Here is a 7070-nt window from a genome sequence, read left to right on the forward strand (position 1 = left end):
GGAGTTGTAGTCCGCCGAGGAGTCAGCTTGGCGTGAAAGGGAACGAACTGGAGCTCGTAGTTGACGTCATCGCGTCTCGCATAGGGCGCAGGGAATTGTGGTCTGCACTATGCCGATTGTGTGCGTGCGTGGGGAAAGATCTTGAGCACGTCGCCAACGTCATCTCGTATCACAAGGGGACGCCTGGAGTTGTAGTCCGCAGCAGCTGTTGTTGTATTCCAAGTGTATCCTACATAGGGCAAATACCAATCTGCTCAGCAAGCAGTGCTGCAAAACATTACTATTCATTACACATACATAGCATAACCAGTAGGACACAGAACTGAACTTCCTAAGAAAACAAATGCTCTCCCACCTAATTGTAAGGCACCTGTCTATTCTTACTGTCAGCTGCTCTCTGGTCTGTCTGGTTCTGGGGGCTGATCCATACGTACCATACACTCTGTCCCATCCCTTATACCAGTGGTAGCCAACCCTAGCCCTCGAGAGCTACCAACAGTTCACATTTTCCAGACAACCTAGCTGCTGCACAGCTGTACTCATTAATTACTGACACATTTTAAAAGATACACAGATGGAGCTAATTAGCTCACTTGTGATTCTGGGAGGAGACCTGCAAAACATGCTCTTTTGGTAGCTCTCGAGGACTAGGGTTGGCTACCCCAGCCTTATACTGTATGCTGTGTCCATAGTATACTACTGCTATTCCGGTCATCCGGAATTAAGCTGTTGCTGGCTACATTGCTGGTGTTTGCCTATAAAACCTGAACTGTGATGGTGGAATTGGTGAAAATGGACTAAAAATGGGCGCACACGATTGAATACCGATCAGCGAATTATGGCTGATTTTTTGCATGACCGGGAAATTCGTCCGGTATTGAATATGTGTTAACCTGATACCAATTCATTCACAAGCAGGAGTTCCAAATAGGGAAGGGTTGTGTATCCTATATTTAAAAACAGAGTTGTTTGTTTGTTTATGTATGTATGTATTGTCAGTTCTGATAAGATTGGAAACCGCATATTAACACTACATTGTCTGTGCATACTGCCCCTGCTGTTGTGTACAGGAATAGGCACACACCTTAGTACCACAAGCTGGCATTGGGTAATGCAGGGGCACAGTCTTGCTTCTTCTCAGGGGAATAGCTGGGTGGAGTCAGTCTATCATTGCCAATCTGAACTGGGTTTACAGGCAGACGTTACACTACCACCTATGGCCAGAAGGTGGTGGTATTGGGGTGCTATAACATGGTGTATATTCAGTTTACCGACACTGATTACATCTGACTATACTGCCCACCACCTGCTGATTGTTACCAGCTTCCTGATTCAGGCATTTGCAGCAGGGCCAGAAGCTACAAGGTGCCAACCTGTCATGCTATGTAGCACCCCCATCTATGTTCTCTACAGCTGCCTCACTGCTCACAAATGCTAGGAGAGCAGCATATGTCTATCCAGGGCTGGTGTAAAGGCCCCCATACATTAGGCCGACTTGTCCTAGGGACAAGTCGGACCCAATTTACCTGCGAGCCGCCCGGCAGCTCCCCGGGAGGCTCACATACAATTTGACATGCGATTTATCCCATGTAAAAAAAAACCAGGGAGCTGCAGGGCGGTGAGGAGTAGTGGGGGCGGGCAGCGGCAGTAGTGGGGGCGGGCAGCGGCGGCGGTGGTGGGGGCGGGCAGCGGCGGGCAGCGGCGGCCAGCGGTGGTGGGGGCGGGCGGTGAGCGCTGCTGACCTGGCCGGGCAGTGTACTTACACATAGCAGCAGCGGGGACGGGACGCGTAGTGGCGGCTATTCGATTTTTAAAATACTTGTCAAATGACCGGCCGCTCTCTGATTGGCCGGAGAGCTCTCAGCCAATCAGAGAGCGGCCGGTCATTTGACAAGTATTTTAAAAATATAATAGCCGCCACTGCGCTGCCCGTCCCCGCTGCTGCTATGTGTAAGTAAGTACACTGCCCGGCCAGGTCAGCAGCGCTCACCGCACCCGCCGCCCGCCCCCACCACCGCTGGCCGCCGCCGCTGCCCGCCCGGTGTCTGCATGCATATGCCTGTCAGGTGGCAGGCATATGCATACAGGGAGGTCGGACGTGATCGTATGTACAGACCGTCCGACCTCCCTGATCCGGTCCGATGCGCACGGGACCGCGCATCGGATCGGATCAGATATCACACACCTACGATTTTGGGCCGATATCACCCGATTATCGGCACAAAGTGCCGAAATCGGATGAAATCGTCCCAAAATCGCATAGTGTATGGGGGCCTTTAGGCACTTGGTTCTTTAGGCAAAACTGCAAACTACCTAAAGGCTCTTTATGGTTCTAATGTGTCATTTTAGTGTAATGTTCCAGTAGACACTGTTATTTATTTAGTATTTATTTATTACCAGTTTCTTATATAGCGCATACATATCCCGCAGCGCTTTACAGAGTATAGTTGAACACTCACATCAGTCCCTGCCCCAGTGGAGCTCACAATCTATATTCCCTACCACATGTACACGCACACACACAGACATTCTAGGGTTAAATTGTTGGGAGCCAATTAACCTACCAGTATGTTTTTGGATTGTGGGAGGAAACCGGAGTACCCAGAGGGAACCCACGCAAGTATGGGGAGAATATACAAACTCCGCCCAGTTAGAGCCATGGTGGGAATCAAACCTATGACCTCAGTGCTGTGAGGCAGTAATGCTAATCATTATCTTATCCTAACCTGTTTATGCTCACCTCTCCCCCTTCTGTGTCACCCCTGTCTGTCTAACCCTCCCCTTTAGAATGTAAGCTCTCACGAGCAGGACCCTCTCTCCTCCATGTGCCTTTCTTAGAATATATAAACCACTGCCACCCTGATGATTGCTTCAGTGTCCTGTCCCCTGATGCAACTATCCGTATTAACCATGTACTTGTCCTAAACTGTCTTGTGCTGTAATTCGTTATGTGTTTTTGCTAATAACTATGCTCTGTAAAGCGCTGCGGAATATGTATGTGCTATATAAGAAACTGTTAATAAATAAATAAATATTTTATTTATTTATTTACAGTGTCTTATATAGCGCAGCAGATTCCGTTGCGCTTTACAATAGGAGACAGTGATAAAACAAACTGGGTAACAACAGACAGACTGGGAGGTAGGAGAGTCCTGCTGCAAGCTTACAATCTATATACAGTCTTACACCATCCGTACTGCCCTGGGCCTGATTCATGTATGTAGCTCTGTGTAAATTGGGTACTTATGAGTTATCTGGGCGCCCGATTTTTTGATTGTATGCCTTAAGTTAAGGCATACAATCAGATGCGATGCGATGCGATATCGCATCGCATCGCATGCGACCATCGGATGCGATGACCCGATTTTTCCATAGGAATCAATGTTAAAATGGACTGAGTCCATTTTAACATGGAATTCAATGGGAAAAGGGGTCCTTTTCATACCCCTACTATCCAAGTGGGCATGGAGTTGGATATAAACCTGTGGCGAGCCCGAAGCGTGGCGAGCGAACGGTATTCTGTGTCCCCTCGCGGGGCTCGCTACGCTCGCCACGCTTCGGGCTCGGTGGCTCGCTACGCTCGCCACAGGTTTATATCCAACTCCATGCCCACTTGGATAGTAGGGGTATGAAAAGGACCCCTTTTCCCATTGAATTCCATGTTAAAATGGACTCAGTCCATTTTAACATTGATTCCTATGGAAAAATCGGGTCATCGCATCGCGTCGCATGCGATGCGATGTGCCCGATCCGACCCGATTTAGAAATCGGGCACCCAGTTAACTCACAAGTACCGTAAATTGCTATTCAGCATTTGCACAAACACATTTGATGTTGTGTGTATATCATATTTACAGCAAAGTTTGCAACTAGTTCAGCAATATGCCCCCAATGCTTCCATATCACGCCCAGGAGATGGACCACCTAACAGTAACCTAGCGATACCCCCCAATGCTCCCATAGCCCGCCCAGGAGATGGACCACCTAGCAGACACCTAGCGATACCCCCCAATGCTCCAATAGCACGCCCAGGAGACAGACCCCCTAACATACACCTAGCAATATGCCCCCAATGCTCCCATAGCACGCCCAGGAAACGGACCCCCTAACAGACACATAGCGATACGTCACCAATGCTCCTATATGACGCCCAGGAGACGGACCACCTAACAGACACCTAGCGATACCCCCCAATGCTCCCATATCATGCCCAGGGGACGGACCCCCTAACAGGCACCTAGCGATATGCCCCCAATGCTCCCATAGCACGCCCAGGAGACGGACCCCCTAACAGACACCTAGCGATACCCCCCAATGCTCCCATATCATGCCCAGGGGACAGACCCCCTAACAGACACCTAGCGATACCCCCACAATGCTCCCATAGCACGCCCAGGAGACGGACCACCTAACAGGCACCTAGCGATACCCCCACAATGCTGCCATAGCACGCCCAGGAGACGGACCCCCTAACAGACACCTAGCGATACCCCCCAATACTCCCATAGCCCACCCAGGAGACGGACCCCCTAACAGACACCTAGCTATACGCCCCCAATGCTCCCATAGCACGCCCAGGAGACGGACCACCTAACAGACACCTAGCGATACCCCCACAATGCTCCCATAGCCCGCCCAGGAGACGGACCACCTAACAGACACCTAGTGATACCCCCACAATGCTCCCATAGCATGCCCAGGAGACGGACCCCCTAACAGACACCTAGCGATACGCCCCCTTGCTCCCATATCACGCCCAGGGGACGGACCCCCTAACAGACACATAGCGATACGCCCCCAATGCTCCTATATGACGCCAGGAGACGGACCCCCTAACAGACACCTAGCGATACGCCCCCAATGCTCCCATATCACGCCCAGGAGACGGACCACCTAACAGACACCTAGCGATACGCCCCCATTGCTCCCATATCACGCCCAGGGGACGGACCCCCTAACAGACACCTAGCGCTAAGCCCCCAATGCTCCCATATCACACCCAGGAGACGGACCCCCTAACAGACACCTAGCGCTACGCCCTCAATGCTCCCATAGCACGCCCAGGAGACGGACCCCATAACAGGCACCTAGCGATACTCCCCCAATACTCCAATGCCCGCCCAGGAGATGGACCCCCTAACAGACACCTAGCGCTAAGCCCCCAATGCTCCCATATCACACCCAGGAGACGGACCCCCTAACAGACACCTAGCGCTACGCCCCCAATGCTCCCATAGCACGCCCAGGAGACGGACCCCATAACAGGCACCTAGCGATACTCCCCCAATACTCCAATGCCCGCCCAGGAGATGGACCCCCTAACAGACACCTAGCGCTACGCCCCCAATGCTCCCCTAGCACGCCCAGGAGACGGACCCCCTAACAGGCACCTAGCGATACTCCCCCAATACTCCAATGCCCGCCCAGGAGATGGACCCCCTAACAGACACCTAGCGCTACGCCCCCAATGCTCCCATAGCACGCCCAGGAGACGGACCCCCTAACAGGCACCTAGCGATACTCCCCCAATACTCCAATGCCCGCCCAGGAGATGGACCCCCTAACAGACACCTAGCGCTACGCCCCCAATGCTCCCATAGCACGCCCAGGAGACGGACCCCTAACAGGCACCTAGCGATACTCCCCCAATACTCCAATGCCCGCCCAGGAGACGGACCCCCTAACAGACACCTTCCCGGAATGACCAGTGTTGAACTGAAACTCATAGTAACTTGGAGCACGGCCTGGTTCTGGCATCTGCCACAGAATCATTCAGAGCAGTGATGTCGCCGGATTGTTTATAAAGTATCAACCAACCAGCTCCTAACACAACCTGTAACTCGTCAGTTAGGAACTGAGGTGCTGCTCCTTTATCTCTCTCCACTTTATCACTTTTCAAGGCTTAATACATCTGCCCTATTTGGCATGTGCAGTTTCCACCAAGAGAGGTCCCGATTCATTTAGGATCGCAGCAATGTGAATTTGCACCCCTGGTAATTGTTGTAGGGCCGCACATGCGCAAGGTCCGCAGTGCGCAGGCACGAGCCCTCCGTGTGGCCACAGCAGCCGTGTGCAGGGCTGCATGACAGCTCTGCACATGGGTCCCCTTCTTTGTACGGAGGGGGCTAACTGATAGCAAGGCTGCAAAAAATCGCAGCCCTGCAATCAGGACTAAACCGGCCCCAGTGTCTCGAGTCTCCTGCGCGTACGCTCTGTCTCCACAGCAAAGTGTCCGTGGAACGTATTTTAAAATTCTGCCAGCGATGCGCCTGTCACCTTATCACATCCTGGCTCTGTGACGCCAGCCACTCAGTGCATTCTTACCGGCCACACTGTCAATTGATAGCACGCTATCCCAGCTGCAGTGCACTCTGGGTAAGCAGCTATCAGCTGCCCCACATGTGCCAGGAGCCCATGATCTCACCCACATTGTCTATTCTGGAGACGCCTGAGTCACTGCCTTACTCACCAGCACCTGATGTGATGGAAGTGTCTTCTGTGTACAGGGAACATGCTGTCCTCCACAGTCGGATGGAGTGCTGCAGTCGCTACAGTTACCTGCCGCTGGCCTTTGAAGTGGTGACGGACACCATAAAGCCTATTTAACATGCTGCAGTCATTTGTTTATTCTTGTTTCAGGGACTGGAGAAAGTCACAAAGAGATCCCGGCTACACGTTACTTACCTGCCCCCTTGTTAGGGACCTGGAACCTATTAGTAGGCATGTCCAAACTGTGGCCCTCCAGCTGTTGTGAAACTACACATCCCAGCATTGCTTTTCCTAATAGCAGCTGGCTGGCCGTAGTTTGGACATGCCTGTACTAAGGCTTCTAGAAATGAAAAGCGGTGATGTTGCCAGGGCCGGTGCAAGGCACCGGAGCGCCCCAGGCGAGTCGGGGTGGGGGCGCCCCGGTGCCGGGGGGGGGTGTACCTGTCCTGCGGCTGTGTATATAAAGCTGGTGGCAGCGGGGGGTCCCTGCAGTCAAGAAATAACGAGCGCTATCCGCCTGGCTACGCAGAAACACTTCTGTTGTGAAAACTCTGGCCGCACGGCGCATGCTGATTGGCTGA

Source organism: Crinia signifera, chromosome 12, assembly GCF_055691185.1.
Source record: "Crinia signifera chromosome 12, ASM5569118v1, whole genome shotgun sequence".
Classification (NCBI taxonomy): Eukaryota; Metazoa; Chordata; class Amphibia; order Anura; family Myobatrachidae; genus Crinia; species Crinia signifera.